At 41.8% G+C, this 19,453-nt stretch overlaps 1 long non-coding RNA gene across 1 annotated transcript in view; it reads right to left on the reverse strand.

Annotated features, from left to right (window-relative positions):
• Window positions 1-19,453, reverse strand: part of LOC142829866 (uncharacterized) — a 167,962-nt gene that overhangs the window by 65,651 nt on the left and 82,858 nt on the right. The gene's annotated exons all lie outside the window — the stretch shown is intronic.

A 19,453-nucleotide genomic window follows, 5' to 3' on the forward strand; every position in this document is an offset into this window, starting at 1 on the left:
TGAAAGAATTGGGCAAGTTTAGTTAAGAAAGGAGAAGACTGAGAGGGCACATGATAGTGCTTTTTGGGTATCTAAAAGGGTGTCACAAGGAGGAGGGAGAAAAATTGTTCTCCTTGACCTCTGAGGATAGAACAAGAAGCAATGGGCTTAAACTGCAGCAAGGGAGGTTCGGGTTGGACATTAAGAAAAACTTCCCAACTGTTAGGGTTGTTAAACACTGGAATAAGTTGTCTAGGGAGGCTGCAAAATCTCCATCTCTGAAGATATTTAAGAGCAGGTTAGATAGACATTTATCACGGATGATCTAGATGGTGCTGGGTCCTGCTATGAGTGCAGGGGGCTGGACTTGATGACCTCTCGAGGTCCCTTTCAGTTCTAGTGTTTATTATTCTAATTTCAATGTGTCAGAAAAAAATATGTATAAAAATATGTAATGGTGATAACTTTGAACCAACTTCACTGACTTTATTCAAACTTGAATAATTTTCCTGTCTCGTCTAGTGCTACGCAACATGCCAAAATTCACATTTCTAGCTTTGTCCATTTTTTTGATTTTGTAAGGGAAAATCTTTCAAGTGAAATGTGTGAAAGATGTGTATTGTTTTCATGCACACAACACTTGAACAAGTTTTGCTGAAACTACAGTGGTCATGAACTTGTGAATTGCTTTTATGCATATAAATTAGTAGCTGGAAGTTTTTGGTATTGCTGAGTGCTTTAGCACCACTTAAAGATACACTATGATGTATTTTAATCTTAGAAGATAGGCAAGTTCTTATATAAATTGCACAGCAATGTGTACCAGAGGAGTAGGTTTTCCAAAGTATAGCAACAGATTGGGTGTTTCTACACAGCAGGGCTTAACTCGAAATAAGCTATGCAAATTGAGCTACGTCAATTACACAGCTTATTACGAAATAGGGACTGTCTACACAGCACTTATTTTGAAATAGAGCACTTTTCCTCTGACTTCCCTTACTTCTCATATAATCAGGGTTACAGGAGTCAGAGTAAGCAGTCTTCCAGATTGACAGTATTTCGACACTATTTTGAAATAATTTGCTGTGTGGATTTACTACTCTAACTGTCCCAGGTAAACCTTGCTACAGCAAACTACAAGTTTCATAATGTGCATTAACACTCTGAAATATGGTCTATAGAGCAGTGGTTCCCAACCTTTTTATACTGCGGGTTGGCAAAACCATTCACAAACTTTTGGCAGACCGGTAACATTTTAATTGCATATTTATCACACAAATAATGAATATGCAAATATGCAATTAACATGTTAGCAGTACACCAAAATATGTGCCCCAGCCTGGGCCAGCCTTAGGGATAATGGCACCCTGAGTATACTTGTATGTTGGTGCCACTTCCCCCCTACTTGGGCATAGTGTCCCCCCATTTCCCTTGGCTGCCATGGACTTTTCCCTCCGGACTCCAATCCTGTGCCCCCTTTGCCATTAACTCCTGCCTCTCTTGCACCCTAACTGCTACCCTATGCCACTAATCCCAACATTTTGTCACCCTCATCCCCAGCCTCTGCACTTCCCTCCTACTTGCATCATCAGCTCCAACCCTGTTTTTGCCGGTGTGTCTACCACATTGACTCCCTGCCCAGAATCCCTCAATATCTTATGTAAGGATGTTAAGTATCAGGTAATTGACTAATCAAATAGTTGATGCATTTTTGCATCAGCTATTCAATTAATCGATAGGGCACCTCCGCCTTTGAAGTGTAGCAACAGCCCTAGGGCTGTTGTTGCACTTTGAAGGCAAAAGAGCAGAAGCCCGGAATCAGCTGGAGACTCTCCCACTGACCCTGGGCTCTGTGCGGTGCTGCTGCTTTAAAATGCTACCGCGATGTTTCACAGCAGCAGTGCCGCATGGAGCCTGGGGTCAGTGGTGGAGTCCTGGGCTCCATGCAGCACTGCTGATTTGAAATGCTGTGACGAGCCCAAGTTAGTGGATTTTGTGGACCCCTCCCCCCAAACTCTGGGGTTGGGACAAAAATGTGGAGTTCAATGTGTGGGACAGGGCTGCCAGTGAGAGGAATGGGGGTGCAGGATCTGGGCAGGAGATGGGATAGGCTGAAGGGGGCAGAAGCAAGCTGGAAGTAGGGTGTCTGGCCTTGAGGGGAGGATGCAGGATCAAGGGAAGGCGCAGTGTGTGGCCAGGAGGGAGGGTGCAATAGCAATAGTGGGTTCAGGAGCAGGCTGGGGGTAGGGTGTCTGGCCAAGGGAAGGGTGCAGGAGCAGGCTGGAGGAAAGGGGTCTCGGCAGGGTGGTGATGCACGAGCAGGCTGGAGGGTGCGGGGGTCTGGGCATGAGGGAGTGGGGCCTCTTACTTGCCTTCATGCCCTGTGCCAGTCCCAGGAACTGCCTCCGCTGCTCACATTGGCCTGATGCCATTGACACAGTCTGGTTCATGGGAAGAAGTGCTCCTCTTCCTCTTCCCCCCCAGTTGGGGGAATAGCAGTGCGTCTGCTGGGGGAGGGGGAGTGCTTCTTCCCCAAGAGCCAGATAGCACATCCAGGCTTAGGGCTTTCTCTCCCCCACCACCACCCCAGTGGGAAGCCAGCACTAGTGCTTCAACCACATTACTAAATGCACTGGTCTTTTGTTTAATTTAACTGGGCAATTCATTTGATCTAACCTGTCCCCTTTGCAATTTACTTCCTATTTTAAAACATAACTTTATTGCTTATTAAGACTGACATTTATTCTGTATACTACATTATAAGCAGATATTTTGTTTGTTTCTAAATAAAATCTAAGGGGTGGATAGTGTTTAATAACTAGGGGAAAATACACTTGAGAACTAGTGAAGTGTCTTTCAATGTAGAATGGCATTCAACAGCAATTAACTAACCATTTGACTCAGCCTGTTTTGCTGCCTAGATTTTACCCAGGAAAGTTCATGATCCTATACCTTTATTTGTCTCTAAGTTGCCACAGGACTACTCCTTTTTAAAACTTTTTGTAACTAAAGTATTCGGAAGAGGCTATTGAGAGCTGCTTCCACTAAACTCTCATTGAACACAACTTACTTTGGTGAAGACTGCATGGGAGTGAAATAAGATTTTGCTCAAAATAAATAATCAGTGGCAAAGAACTCAGATCATGGTAATTTTAAGAAAAAGTTTTTCTTCTACCGGTAGAATGCAAATAACTTGTAGTGATTCCCATAGATAAACACTGCCCCTTATAGATCCAGTACAAGAACCCAGATAAAAAACAAGCAATCTGCAGAATAAAGGTCAAATTATTGCAAATTATTGTTCTAGTCCCATCCAAGATGTTCTCCGCACTTCCTTCTTTGAGTTTAAATAATAACTGTCAGGTTAATCTACAAGAGAGATCCATTTGAATTAATATGAGGACTATATGGACATTATGGGAATTATTCTAGATTTTTAAAAATGCAGTCTTAGACACTATTTCTGCCCTGACTATCTCTGGGAGCTTTTCAATCTCATTTTCAGTTCTATTAAAATGTTTCACAGCTCTGCTGCCATGTGAAAACCCCAGCTAAGGAAACAGACAGACTACATGAGTTTACAAATCAAACGGAAGATTCAGTCATGCACAAAGTACTGCTAAATGCACAAAGTTAAAAAACTAGGGACATACACTTTGTGCTAAGCTCTGGCAGGTCTAGCAATCAGCAGACATTAATCACAACACAATCTGGCTTGTGGGGAAGCAGCACTGCCAGGGCACTGCTGTTCCCACAGCCAGGAGGAGAGGAAGGAGCAGTGCTTCTACCCACAAGCCGGATCCCACCGAGAGGCTCGGGGCTTTCTCTAACCCTCCTTCCCCCAGTGGGAAACCAGTGCTGGTTCTCCAATCGTGCAGGGGAAGAAGGGTGCAGCAAGGCAGGAGGGTGAAGCTGCAGCAGCCTATAAGCCAGCTGCTGTGCAACGGCTCAGGGGGCCAGGGTGTACCCCAGCCATTGCCTCCAGAGTCACTGTGAACAGATGGCTTCAGCTGTGGGAGCCAGGCAGCCAGCAGTTTGTGACCCAGCACTGGTCTGTGGACCAGCTGTTGGGAACCGCTGGCCTAGAGAAAGCTTTCAGTTTGCACCAACAGGATATAGATGGACTAATTAGAGCCAAATATGTATTGGTGTGTTTTAGAAATCACACCCCTCCGGCCAGGACACCCATGGTCATGTCATGTCAAAAGAAAATGTTTCATACGACCCAATATTAACAGAAATGCCTTATTTTAAAGGGTCTGTTAGAACAAGCTTTTGGAGGATACCTACATTATGGTACTACAAGTTGGACCTCCGTGGTCCCAAAGGAGGGAGTTTGCCGGATGAGGGGAGGTCAGGCTTTGGGCTCTCCCGGGGCTCCCCTCCTGGCCACTGGCCTGACTAGCATGCTACCTCGGGTTGCTGGCAGAGGTCCACCCAACCCTGCTCAACGTGCTGGTACCAGTTGCTGGCTGGGCTTCCTGCTCCCAGGCCACTGACCCTCCAGGCCACCTGCCAGCTGAGCTCCCAGCTGCTGGCAACCTCTGTGGCTGGGGCACTCTGGTCCAACAACATCCATGGTCTGGCACAGAGGTTCAGCCAGTAGCATAATAGATCAAGCTATTTGCTGTAATCTATTTTCATTTTGTTAGCTAAACAAAGTCATTATAAGCAAACATGACGATAAGCATACTTGTTTCTGAAATTCGTCAATAATCTAAAGTTACTTTGGTAAAATAGTATTTCATATATTATCATATTTTAACCTGTCCATGACTTTTTAATAGTATAGAGATAAAAACAAACCATGTAACAAAATTATGCACTGTACTTTATTTTATACATAATATTGTCTATGTATTATGCTTGCCTTTTTCTGCAAGTAACCTACTAACAAACTGCTCGTGCAAGGAAGGTAAGCAAGATTAATCCCAACATGAAGCATAATTGCCTATGTGTTGCTTACATAATTCAAGATAATTTCTATGTCTATTTAATATTTAAATATTTACAATTACAATGTAAACAAATATTTGCCACTTTAAGAAATATTTAAATAAGGATCAAAGACTAAAATATTTTATGGATGGCCTCATTCGACTTATTCCAAATGTAATGCTCCCGTTATGTGCTTTCCCTTATATGTCTTCTGAAAAAGTGCCCGACTGCAAATGTCTTCAGAATAACAGAGAAAAGAAAGGGATCATGTCTGTTCATTTTACCCTGAGAAGTGTTAAATGGTGGCACCATGCAGGCAAGTCCTGAACTCTTTTCTCTTTCTCATCAGTATTTTGCATTTTGTGGCACCTGCTGACTCAGTCAGCTGCCAAAAGCACTGCTGGCACCACGTTGTACAAAACAACAAAGAAAACAAATGCACTAGAACGTTGGCTTGGCTGTCTGATGCACTGAATACACAAAGAACAGCAATACCGTCTGCACCCTGCCAATAACTAAAGCATCTCACTGGAGCATGGCAATGTCTCTAATTTAATGGTGACCTACAAAGCGGGGAGTTCATGGGGGAGGAGGGAGAGGAAAGAAGGATGCCTATATGGCCTTTCCTGCAGCTTGTAATACATAAATCAAAAGATTCTTCCCTTACTCCTGGTCTGTTTTCCCCCCACCCCACCATAATAGTGCTATTAAATCATAGCTTTCATTTCTAATATATGTAGATAGTAAGCTCTGTGGAGCAGGAACTCACAGTTACTACAATGATGAGTGTGGTATAAAGAACCTATATAGACCAGATATTTGTTATGTGTTTGTACAGCACATAGAAGAATGGGTCTCTCATCCATGACTAGGTCCTCTAGGCACTACCACAACAGAAGTAATTAACTGTTTAAGTGTATACTGGGAAACTCTTTAGAGGCCTGTTACTAACATGAACTAACATGAGATAGAATATCATGTTCTAGTGAGAACCTGAACACAGGTTTTCCCAATAGAGGGAGGCAATGGGAAGTCTATGTATAAATGTTTGGTTGTTTTGTGTTACAAAAAATCAATGTAATGGAGTTTCTGGTCAAAATACTCAAAATAAAAACAGTCCTGGGTGAAACTGACTCCCCTGCAGACAACCTGCCCTAGGCCCTTGTGAATTGTCTAAGCCCTGATTAAACACTTCTCAGGGTTTAAATGGAGCTTGATTACACTGCCTAAGAGGGATGGGCAAAGTTTAATAAGCTCCATCAGAACTGCCAAGAGAGAGGACAGCTTTTTTTTATTAAATTCAGTATTAGCTAACTGCATAGTCTTTCTGAAAGCCCTACTCACATGGGTCACATACAGCAGTTCAGTACAGGTATTAACAGTCCCTCCCTTAGAAGTGACACAATAGTTATCTTTATAACAAGACCACCAATAACTGGCAAATTTCAGCCCCTGGGAGAGAGATGAAACCTGTAGCTCTAGTTCCAGCCTACTGAGAGGTCACTGTCCCACTCCCATTCTTTAGAAATACTAGCTCTTCCTGTTTTTGCTGGAGGACTAAAGTGAAAACACTTTTAAAGCACAACCAAAAACCACTTTTACATGCTGTACAGAAAGAGAGCAAATAAGTAATGTTTCCGGCAATGCTGTTAATCTTTCTTTGTATTTTAGAAGAGAAGACAATTAATAATCTACATGAGCAAGCACATAATGAGTAGCTATAGAAATACAACTGGATCTCTAAAATGCAGGATATGGCTCTGCTGTGAATAATGCATGGTGCATAAATGTTAGTTTTGATCTGTTAAGGCCCTCACTCAGTATGTGCCGAACTTTAAAAGAGATTCATAGTCCCACTGAAGTCACTGAGACTGTACATATGCTCTGGTACTTGACTGAATCAGGGCTTAAAACTGTCTGTCCAGTCCCTCCCCTATTGGAGGGAGAGGGCAGAATGACCTGGAGGCTGGATTCTAGGAGTGGATATGCTATTTTAGGAGTTCTGGTTTTTACATGCAACAACAAAAACATACATATGAACAGGGCCCAGACATTTTTAGAGCCATTTACACTCTTGGCTTACTGTCATTGCTGGAAAATAGGTACAACATTGTTAATGCAAACAAGCTACTTATTATTGGGCTTGTGATGCGAGAGGTAACTTGTTTAAACAGCCTAGAGAGGACAGTGGAGAACAAAATAATTACCATCAGGGTTAGTCTAAAAAAGTATTTCATGTCTTTCTACCTCATACATGTACTGTGAAAGCTTATTTCTATAAGTATGCTTTGGAGGAAAAAAATGATTTAATAAAGTTCCCGGTCATTTATTGTTTGGGGGAAAGGAAAAGAGGAGAGGAGGGTGGCAAAGGAATGGTGTTTTATATAAATAAAACAATTTCTGCCAAAAACACCCTTATTCACACACACAAAATATCAATCAACCCAAAGCCTTCCAAGAGACTACAGTGTGCAGCATATTGGATCAGATAATTTTAAGGTTTCATAATGTGGAAATAATATACTATCCAAGAAAGCACAACCCATCTGGGCATCTAGCAACCATTCACAAAGATAGTCCCTATGTAAACAGTAGCTTAAATTACAAGGTAAATGAAAATCAGCAGGAGAGTGGATAATACTAGAAGGAAAGTAGTTCATAGCAAAAAAAAAAAAAAATTAACTGAAGAAAACCAGAAAATATTTAATATAAAAATACCTAGAAACAAAAATTGAAGTGCACGTTCCCAAATGTCTGTACAATTAGCGGTCTGCTCTGTTTTCTAACAGTTTGCCGACTGTGATGCAGTGAAAATGCACCCAGGGCCCAGTCCTGCAGACCTTCATGCAGCTGAGTAGCCATATTGACTTTATTGTAGGATTATCCACATCCTAAAGGGCTGTAGATAAGTCCTAAGCCTTTTTGCAAGAGAACAAAGGAGGAAAGGCAGTTTCACATGGTGACCTTTCCCTTGTTTGTCAGTGGTTGGCAATGGGGAAAACTGACAGGACATCTGTCATGCTGCATTTTGTCCAAGGATTTAAAAAAAATAAAAAGTGACCAAAGGCTCCATGTGATATGTAGAATGTTAGGCCCAAATGGCAGGACAAGGCCTCCAGTGTGTAGGTGGTAGAGCTACACTGAATTTGGTGACAAACTGGCAATTATGTGGGAATGTACAGGAAATTCAAATCATTTGCGGCTTCTCAGGCAGAGGAAGGGGGCAGACATTGCCAGAAGGAGCAGGAGTACTGTCTTGATAGCTGACTGCCTTCTACTGCTGCAGAGTTTGCTGTGGAATAACAGATCTAAGGGGCAGAACTCTAAGGTAAAAATATTCTCGGTACTTAATTGCAGGGTTCTAATATGTTCTGAAGAACAAGAGGAAAGATGGACCAGTAGGATGTCATGGGATAAGAGGGAAAATCCTTTCATAGACTGAGAACTGGATAAAACACAGGTAACAAAGGGTAGGAATAAATGGTACATTTTGAGAATGGAGAGGTGTAACTAGGGTGTTCCCCAAAGATCAGTCCTAGGACCAATCCTATTCAACTTATTCATAAACAATCTAGAGAAAGGGGTGAATAGTGAGGTGGCAAAGTTTGCAGACGATATTAAACTATTCAAGACCAAAGCAGACTGTGAAGAACTTCAAAAATATCTCACTAAACTGAGTGATTGGGCAACAAAATGGCAAATGAAATTTAATGTGGATAAGTGTAAAGTAATGCACATTGGAAAAAATAACCCCAACTATATATACAATATGATGGGGGCTAATTTAGCTACAGCTAATCATGAAAGAGATCTTGGAGTTATCGTGGACAGTTCTCTGAAAACATCCACGCAGTGTGCAGCGGCAGTCAAAAAAGCAAATAGGATGCTAGGAATTATTAAAAAAGGAATAGAAAATAAGACGAAGAATATCTTACTGCCCCTGTATAAAACTATAGTATGCCCACATCTTGAATACTGAGTACAGATGTGGTCTCCTCATCTCAAAAGATATACTGGCATTAGAAAAGGTTCAGAAAAGAGCAACTAAAATGATTAGGGGGTTGGAATGGGTCCCTTATGTGGAGAGGCTGAAGAGACTTGGACTTTTCAGTTTGGAAAAGAGGAGACTGAGGGGGGATATGATAGAGGTATATATAATCATGAGTGGTGGGAAGAGGGTGAATAAAGAAAAGTTATTTAGGACACCAAATGAAATTAATGGGTAGCAGGTTTAGAACTAATAAAAGAAAGTTCTTCTTCACAGAGCGCACAGTCAACCTGTAGAACTCCTTGCCAGAGGAGGCTGTGAAGGCTAGGACTATAACAGTTTAAAAAGGAGCTAGATAAATTCATGGAGCTAACCATAAAAGGCTATTAGCCAGGGGGTAAGGAATGTTGCCCCTGGCCTCTGTTTGTCAAAGGCTGGAGAAGGATGGCAGGAGACAAATCGCTTGGTCATTGTCTTTGGTCCACCCCCTCTGGGACAACTGGTGCTGGCCACTGTCGGCAGACAGGATACTGGGCTAGATGGACCTTTGGTCTGACCCAGTACAGCCATTCTTATGTTCTTAGTTAGGGTGCTAACCGGGGCGCCAGAAGAGCTGGGTTTAAATCTCTGCTCTGCTACAGACTTCCTGTATGATTCAGATGGGACCTTATAATCTGTCAAATGGGGATAACAGTGCTTTCCTACTTCACAGAGGGGATATGAGAATTAACACATTAGGAAGTGGACTGTGCCCATGAAAGCTCATGATACCATCTCCATGTTTTGTTAGTCTATAAAGTGCTACCAAACCATTTGTTGTTTTTTTACATTAAATTCTGTGAGCTGGCCAGTTATTTCAGTAATGGGTACTATATAGCAGATATAGCATCCCCATGCAGTAGGTCTGGAATCCTTTGCTTTCAAATGAATGGAATTTGTATGATTTTGTTCTATTCCTTGGGAGAGGACTACCTAACTAAGAACAAAAGCTTCAGGGGGTAGCCAAGTTAGTCTGTACAGGATAAACTTAAAAAAACAACAAATAGTCTGGTAGCACTTTAAAAACTAAAAAAACTAAAAAAAAACATGTAGATGGTATCATGAGCTGTCGTGGGCACAGCCTACTTCATAAAAGCTCATGATACCATCTCCATGTTTTGTTAGTCTTTAAAGTGCTACCAGACTATTTGTTGTTTTTTAAGTTTAACTAAGAACAGTGGGCGACCATGGCATTTGAAAACTCAAGCTGATGAACATTATCGTTCTGCTAAGGCAGGCATGTCCAAAGTCCGGCCCGCGGGCCAATTGTGGCCCGTGTTCCAATTTAATACGGCCCCCGCTTCCTCCCCCTCTCCTGGCTCCCCGGCGCTCTTTTGAACTGGCACGCCTAGCGTGCCGCTTCCGGCCGCGCCGCCGCCGCCCATAGCCTCCACGGCCCTAGAGCCTGCCCTGTAGGGCATGTCCGCAGCCCCGCTCCCCCGCTCGGCTGCGGGTTCGCCTTGCCCCCGGGCCGTCGTGAGGCCGGCATGCGCTGCGCTCTCCGCCCGCCTCCGACCCTACGGGCCCTCTGCCTTGGGGCTGAGTGCGCGGGGACGGCCCTCACGCATGTTCACTTCTTCAAATCTGGCCCTCTTTGAAAAAAGTTTGGACACCCCTGTGCTAAGGTATGCGTATCCACATTGTCTGTGAAGTTATAACATTTTACAATAACATGTTCCAAAAGGTCTCCTACCCCTGTTGTAAATACTTCCCACCCCTAACAGTAATACCTCCTGGAAAGGCTTGTATATATTAATACAAACTGGATTTGCCAACACCAAACAAGGAAAGGACTATTGGATAAATAGCCTTAGTTTAAACTGACTTGGGGACTTTTTTCCAATCCTGCAAGGAGACAGGACCTTCTGTCCAAGGGACTAGGGGGACAATCTTTGCAGAGGAGCTACAAGATTCTAAAAGACTTCTCAGATTGGTGCATGTCCTCTGATAAATATTTAAGAACTTTTATTGAAGTTTTTGTAATTTTTCTCAGCAATGATTGCACCTCAAGAATAAGAGTTACACAAAAATGAGGAAGCTAATTAAACTAAAATTAAAATATATAGTCACAAAAGTGACAGGCCTAAAAGCTTCATGGACACTTTTTTAAAGCATCATATAGAGCTTGAACTAAATATATATCCCATTTTTTTAAAAAAAGCACGACATAGTAAAAGAATAAAAATCATGCCATCCTAAATGAAAATGTACAATAAGAGATCACAGGCAAAATGCCATCCTTTAAGAATTAGATGTCGGATCCTATTGAGAAATATAGGAAGGAGCATAAACTCTGGCAAGTCAAATGAAAAAGTGTAATTAGGAAGTAAGAAAAGAATTTGAAGAGAAAGTAGCCAAAAACTCAAAATATGTAGCCATTAGTTTTTAAGTACATCACATGCAGGAAGCCTGCCAAAAAGTCAGTTGGGCCACTGGATGATCAGAGCACAAATGGAGCTAATGGAGCACTCAAGGAAGAGGGTGTGTCCACATTGCAGAATTTTTCCAGAAAAACTACACTTACATCCACAGTAATCACAACTGAAATACGAGATAATATCCACATTGATTGGATGCTATCTTTCAAAAAAGCAGATCTTTTTTTGTTGTGCTTTTCCTGTGTAGATGCTCTCTTTTGAAAAAAAAGATTTTACGGAAGATCTCTTCCGGAAAAGCTTCTTCCAAAAGAAGCTTGCAGTCTAGACATAGCCAGATAAAGACACTGAGGAGATGCTAAATGAGTCCTGTGCATCACTCTTCACTGCAGAGGATGTGAGGGATGTCCCCATTCATGAGGCAAGTTTTTTTAGGTGACAGAATCTGAGTAACTCCCAAATTAAGTGTCAATAGATGATGTTTTGGAATAAATTGATAAATTAAACTGTAGTAAGTCAGCAGGGTGAATTGGTATTCACCTAACTGTGGTTTGTAACCTATCATTTACATCAAATCAACTTCTATTCCAAATGACTGGAGGGCACTACTGTGATATTTTGAAAAGTCTCTAGAGGCAATCTTAGAAATTACAGGGTCATGACCCTAACTTCAGTATCAGGAAAACTGGTTGAAGCAATAGTGAAAAACAGAATTGTTGGACACACAGATCAACATCATCTGCTGGGGAAGCATCAACATGGCTTTTGTAAAGGAAAATGATGCTTCATTGACTAGAATTATATGGGGCGAGTCAAAAACATGCAGACATACGTGATTCAGTGCATATAATGTACTTGGACTTTCAAAAAACCTTTAACAAGATCTCACAGTGCACGTTGGCTCCTGCCCCAGTGCTCAGGTAGTGCGGTCCCTGCTGCCCCAGCAGCTGGGCAGTGAGGTGGTAGCAATTCCAGCTCCAAGCTCGTAAGCTGTCTTGTGATAAGAAGGAAAGTCCACTCATGGATCAGTCAATGGTTAAAAGACAGGAAACAAAAAGAATGAATAAATGGTAAGTTTTCTGAATGGACAGTGGTATCTCACAGAGATCTGTGCTGGGACTAGTACTGTTCAACATATTCATAAGTGATCTGGGACAAAGAGGTAAACAGTGAGGTGGCAAAATTTGTAGCAGATGCAAAGCTACCCAATATAGTTAAGTCTAACGCAAGCTATAAAAAGTTACAAAAGGATCTCACAAAAGTGGGAGATTGGGCAACAAAATGAAATTCAATTTGATAACTGCAGAATTCTTTGCCAGAGGATGTTGTGAAGGCCAAAACTATAACAGAGTTTAAAAAAGAATTAGATACATTCATGAAGAATTAGATACATTGATCGGTCCATCAATGGCTATTAGTCAAAATGGTCTGAGATGCAATACCACGGTCTGGGGGTTCCTAGCCTCTAATTGCCAGAAGCTAGCACTGGATGACAGGGATGGCTCGCTTGATGACAAAGGTGAAAGTAAGGCAGATAACCAATAAGGGACTGGCCAGCTGGGGTCTGGTCTTCAGATGCTGCTGGCACTCTGGGATGTGCAGCTACAGTGCACATTGGCTCCAGCAGTGCAGTCCCTGCTGCCCCAGCAGCTGCGCAGTGTGGTAGTAGCAATTCCATCTCCAAGCTCTTCCTCCCCCACCCCACAAAGATCCAAGTTCTCACTCGCATGCCTCCAACCCACTGTACTGAGCCCCCACTCCCTGTCCTGACTGCTGCATTCCCCACTCCTGGCCTCAACTCCTCACCCCTACCTTGATTCCTGCACCTCCCAACTTCCTGCCCTGACTCCTGCACCCCCCCTTTCCACCACCCAAATTGCCCTGACTCCTGTACCCCCACACACTGGAGTCTCCTGTCCTGAGCTGCCCCATGCCTCCCAGCCAGTGTTCCCTCCAAGCTGTGAGGCAGCACATCTTCACAGACGATCAGTCAGTCAGCTCCATGCACAGAGCCCTGGGTGGGGATGATTACTCACCTGTGAAACTGCTGTGGTGCAGCTTACAGGGAACACTGCTCCTCGCCCTTTGTCCTCACGCTCCCCTGAGACCTTCCCCTCACTCCATCCCACACAAATTTCTTACGGGTACTGTCCTATCACACCTCTCCTAACTCTGATCTTCCCAACGTGGGGGGTTGTGATAGGACACTTCTAGTAAGAAATGTAAGTTACTTACTGCTTGATGATTCTGGGTTCTGTTCATTCCCTCTGAAGCACCTGGTGTTGGCCACTGTGGGAAGGCAGGATACTGAGCTATTGGACCATTGGCCTAACCTAGTATGGCCGTTCTCATAGCAGAGAGAGCTATGTGGTAACTTATAATTGGCAATACACTGGTCATAGTCTCTAGAGAGGAAGCAAAGTACAGGTGCTGGCCTTTTAGGCAGATGGCTTGCTGGGGTTATCACAATGTAAATCAAGAAGCTGTGTAGAGTTTAAAACTCCTGATCAGAATTGAGTGAGCTGCATCTCCACCAAGGAGAGATGAGAACTGGGAACTAGAAACCTTTAATCTTGAGGGTGGAAAACAAGTAGCGTTACCCTGAAACAGTGACAGAAACCGCATACATACTTAAATGAAAGTTGTCTAGGACTGGAGATGAATTATCACAATAGTATTTATATAGTTAAGATGCTGGTTTTTCAAGATAGCCTAGAGCCAGAACTATGATTGGTGTTAGCAACCAAAGTAGCTATTATCTCCTTCAACTTCAGTGGTATTATCACAATTTATTGCCATCAGAAATGAAAGAGCACACTTGTCTAACCTCAAGCAGCTTTGGAGGCTTTTAAGGATGAATTCCCTAACATAAAAGCCAGCTGTCTTCTCCACCAGGCTATTTAGCTGCTGATCGTTAAGACACAGATGGAATTTCTGACTTTTCCTTTATGAGGAAGAGTTAGCCCTTTCATCAGCAATTTCACAATTAACAGGGATAGTATTCTTTGTGTAGCTCGGGGTTACCTCCTTAACTTAATTGAAATGTTGTTAAGGGATTGAACAAGGTCAAAGACGACAACTGTCAGTAAAGAGACACTAGCACGCATGAGGTACCTGCAACATTTCTGGCAATAGTTATGATTTGCTCAAGGTGCAAGAGAATTTCTGATATGTTCAGCAAAAGATTATAAAATATCACTAGTAGAAACCATATTTACTAATATAAATAGGAGACAAAAATGCATAGTAACAAAAAGGCCAATTTTTGTTCAGTTGTCAGACAGTCCCTTAACTATTTGGTTCCTTCCATGGTAAGGAGAAAGTTTTTACAGTGCCATAGTATGTAATGTTCACAAGACTACACTTATTTTACTTTTAAAGTAAGCACTATGCTTCATATCACAGATAATCAGGATGCATCAGACTTCATAGCATAAGGTAATCAATCAATCTTGGGATGATGGAAGATGCAAGTTGGATCAGATATTTTAAAATGTTGCTTAGCAATTAAACAAAAATGTATTAGTTATTTCCAGATCTGTCTTGTCCTAAGCCTTATTACAATTTGTATGCAGCCAGTCACAAGGAGGACTGATCACCACTGGGAAGTAATTTATTTTTTGCATACAGTTAGTACTTCATCTGCATAATTGTCTTATATTGAAGATTCACTTCAGAGTAGAATTTCAATCTTCTAGAATTTTGATTGCTATTCAAAGCTTGGTAAAATGTCACATCTTGTCTCCAGCAAGAGAAAGAGTTACAAATGGTTTAAACTCCAGTCATTTGAAGAAGTGGGTTGTGCTCATGAAAGCTCATGATACCATCTACATGTTTTGTTAATCTATAAAGTGCTACCAGACCATTCGTTGTTTTTTCCTGTACAGACTAACCTGGCTACCCCCCTGAAGCAAATGGTTTACAGTTTATTCTAGCAGCTCCAACTATGCTTTTGGAGATTTCAGTGTTTTTAAGAAATAAATGCTGCCTGCAAGTTGGACAGTCTTTTTCCAAACAACCTGTGACTAGTGTCAACATTTTGTAACAAGATGTCTTTTACTCAGGTGCTATTACAAGGACCACATTAGCTAACCAGAGGACAAAGACACTGATCATCCTTCCCTCCTCATATACTGCTGAATCCAGATTTGTCTGCATACACCCAAAGGAAGATAAACTTTTCCCAGTGCAGGAGAACGAAGTACTAGTCATTTCAATATTGAAAGGCAATTGGATACAAGATGTGAACTTGCAAATTCTTTGCAAACATGTACAGAAGTGAGAAGAGAGGACCTTGTCAGAAAGCTTTTTATCATAGGAGCAGATCTTTAATTATAAAGATACTCCAAGTTCAGGAACATCTGGCACCCTGTCAGTTGGAGTGGGAAACTGAGACGTGCTGGGAAGGTCAGGCTGCTGGCAAGGTTTATTGTATTCATTGTATATTTCTGTTTTAATGAAGGATTTTGATCGTCTGGATGACTGCATCCAACATGAGAAGTAACGTCAACGTTAATGATACTTTACAGCACAACAAATCCTTCCATTTACAATAAGTTTCTGAAGAAGTGGGAGGATTTCAAAGTTTTATCAAAGCAAAGCTTTAACAATGCCCTATGCTTAGAAGATCAATCTTGTTGGTCATTAATCTTGGTAAGTAGGTAAGAAACATTCATCATTGTGGCACGTATTCAGAGAGAGTTTTTGAATATTATTGATCTTTTGAGTTGCCTAAACACGGTGACTAATTTTCAAGAAATGCTACTAGTAAAGTCTCTTTTCTTGCCCATTAACCTGATCATATCCATCTCCCTTTTTTAATTCCTCCACCAGTTCCCTATCTACCCACACATCAAATGTAAGCTTTGTCACTACCAGAAGTGCTACCTAATTCTTTCACCTCCTCCCCATTCATCCTCCTGCATCAAATTTTACATTCTCCTTGTTCCCTGCACTCTGCCAACATTTCCCCTTTGCCCAGACATTTGTGTCCGCTTTTCATACCATCCCCTGTGGCTTTTTCCACATAGCCCTATTAAGTATGTAAATAAGGAACAACTTCTGAGTTCTTTCACAAACCTCTCAAAGATCCATTCTTGGGATGCTGACTGTGATTTGAGTTGATTCACAGGTACATAAATTACTTATTGTTCCCTTTCCCATAACTTCTGTCTAATAATCTAGCTGTCCTTAGATTGTGAGTTCCTCAGAGCAAAGACCGTCCTTATTGGGTTTCTAAATTGCTTAGTACCTAATGGGTGCTACAAAAAGAGATGGATACAAGATGTCAACTTGCAAGTTCTTTGCAAACATATACAGAAGAGAAGACCTTGTCAGAAAGCTTTCATGACAATGAAAAAGAGCATGAGCTTAATGTCAGATGACAAAAAAAGAGCCTTTATTCCAATTAACTCTACTGATGTATCTAAGACTAAATATTCTTAGCCTCTAAAAGTAGGCTAGTATTGACCAGGATGAGGAGACTTTAAAAAAAGCCAATGTTTGGAAAATTTCGGTAGAACTGTTATTGGGATATAGAGCCTCTCCCCTTTGGTCCAAGTTGGTAGAGGTCAAAAGTAATTACTCCGGACCTACTCATCAGGATACTTAAAACATGTGCAGAACGTGAAGAATGTAAATAATCCAATTAACTTTAACGTGACAACTTACATTCTTCAAGAAGAGTACATGCACAAGCATTCTGCAGAGTGGGAAAGGTGGTTATTTGTTGTAGGTGAGAAAGGGGGAAGTCATGACTTTGTAATATAATAATGTCAAAGTTCTAACTAACCAAAATGAGAACAAGCTGTGACAGGCTATTTTAATTAAATGTTATGTAATGGGAAATTACGAAGAAAAATATTTTATGGTAAAGAAAAATGTGACTATCTATTTAATGTTTAATATTATAAAACCACAAAAAATGTCTGGTGACTCTCTCAAACTATGCTAAAAAGACATACCTGCCAGGCTAACAGGGGAAGGAAAGACCAAGTCATTCTCTTCTTCCTCCTCCCTCCCCAGAATTCATGGCAGTGACAAATCCACAGTCCAAGTACTAACCATATGATGGGACTTTGATGAAATGAGTTCATGTCCCGAACACACACACTCAAAATAAATTTGACAAAAACAACTTTCCATTCCCAATATCCAAATTTCAAAATGAAGCTTAAGCCTTAAAACCCTAATACTTGAGGGTGTCTGAGTTGGAGCTGATTCATCTTCCAGCTCCACTGAAGTTAACCGCAAGACTTTTATCGACTTCAAAGGGAGCTGGATCAGATCCCTGGCCAGCTGTAATTTTACCAGGCTGTTTGCTGATGTTGTCATAGCACTGACTCATCACCATTCTGATAGCTAAGAGTTTCCAATTCTGGCAGTTAGCTTGCAATAAAGGTTCTGCAAGTGGTCACTGAGAATCCTATCAGAGAGAGCTGTGACGGAAAAAGTACTAGAGCTAAGACCAGTGGAGGAGAAATAGTGAGTCCCTCAGCCTATGCAGGCATGGAGATACCAGGGCTAGTGTCTGAGAAGCTGAGCAGAGCCCAGGCCCATCCACCAAAGAGCTTCTGTTACTAATCCACTTCTGATTAAATATTGTTAATTGCAAAGTACTAGAGACCCTAAATGAAGCAACGGTTTATTAGGACAGGCCTTACAGATGTACATCAACTCATTTGGGTTAAACATTCAGTTTAAATTTTTCTTCTTCCTCTTCCAAGCAACCAACTATTACATACAATTTAATCAACCGTTATTAAAGTAAAATATGCCATTTAAAATAACCTGTATTCTTATATCCAGGGTTACAATTAATTGGGGAGGAGGGCAGCGGAGAGAATTAGCCACAACTACACACCAGAGAACTGTTGTCTGAATTGCCTCACTTGATTTTCAATCTGAGTTTAACAAAACTGATGTTCAGATGGGCTGTTTAAAGTTAGGATCTTTTAAAAACACATCAAACCCCAGCCACACTACTATGTTGCCTGCTCCCAAGAACACATACTCATAATGATCCCAATTCATGATAAGACCTTTACTCCTTGAGGGCCAGAGTGTGAGTGTATCTTGCCCAAGCAGAAGAGTGAAAGTCACCCCTCTGACGAGAGCCAATATAAGTCCTACTTGCAATTAAGTATTCACAGGAGGCTATAAACAAGATGTAAATGATTACAAGCCTTGTGCTGAGTTCGCTTTGCAGGGGTGAGTTTCACTCCAAAGGATGGGTGTAGTGGTCCAATATGTCTCTCCTTCTATCCTGTCCCTTTAAACGTTGCATTCACTGCCCAGGCCCAAGCAACAGTTGCAGTCTCTGCATTCTCATGACTGTATATACTGCACATTGATAAAGTTCTCTTGTTGGGACCCACCTCTCTCTCCTTTCCACCCGTGAAGCTGGCTGATCACAAAAGGCTTGCACTCTGCACCCCATAAGAGGCCTCAGGGAGTTTTCACTGTAGTTTTAACCCAAGCACCTAGTCAAGAGTTGAGCACTACCTGCATTCCCATTCACACACACAAGCCTCTCACCCAAGTTAAATACCTGGACTAGGTGGGCTGACAGGGGATATAGGCTAGAGCCCTCATTCTGATTTCTCTGTGGATGGTAACCCATCCACTTTGCAGTAAGGAGACAGTCTAAATCACTCAAATTCTTCTAGTGCCCTGATACCGTCCCACAATTCCCTTAGTATGCTTAGGACAATGTATCTCCCACAATTCACTGGGAAAGAATCACATTCCTCTCAGCTTACTGCTTCACAAAGAACCATGGGGTATGCTTCCAATGCCCCTAGCAACACACATAGGAAAACCTAACACAAGTAAGGGCATGATGACTGTGGTACAACTGATATATAGCTTTGCAGGGTAGCTATTCTCACCTAGACTAATCCAGATGGTAATCACTCTGCAGTTAAGACATACCCAGACAGGCATGCATTCTACAGAGATGCCACTTCTGACATCAGAAGAACTACTTTCTCAAACATGTACAGAGATAGGGGTGTGTGTTTGTCATTAGATTAAGATAACTGGTATGCATTTATGAAACTGTCATCTCCTAAAAATGTACAACTGGCTTAATCACTGACTGAGGGACAAAGAACACACATGGAACTTCCTTCCT

The sequence above is a fragment of the Pelodiscus sinensis genome, chromosome 6 (genome assembly GCF_049634645.1).
Source record: "Pelodiscus sinensis isolate JC-2024 chromosome 6, ASM4963464v1, whole genome shotgun sequence".
Lineage (NCBI taxonomy): Eukaryota > Metazoa > Chordata > Testudines > Trionychidae > Pelodiscus > Pelodiscus sinensis.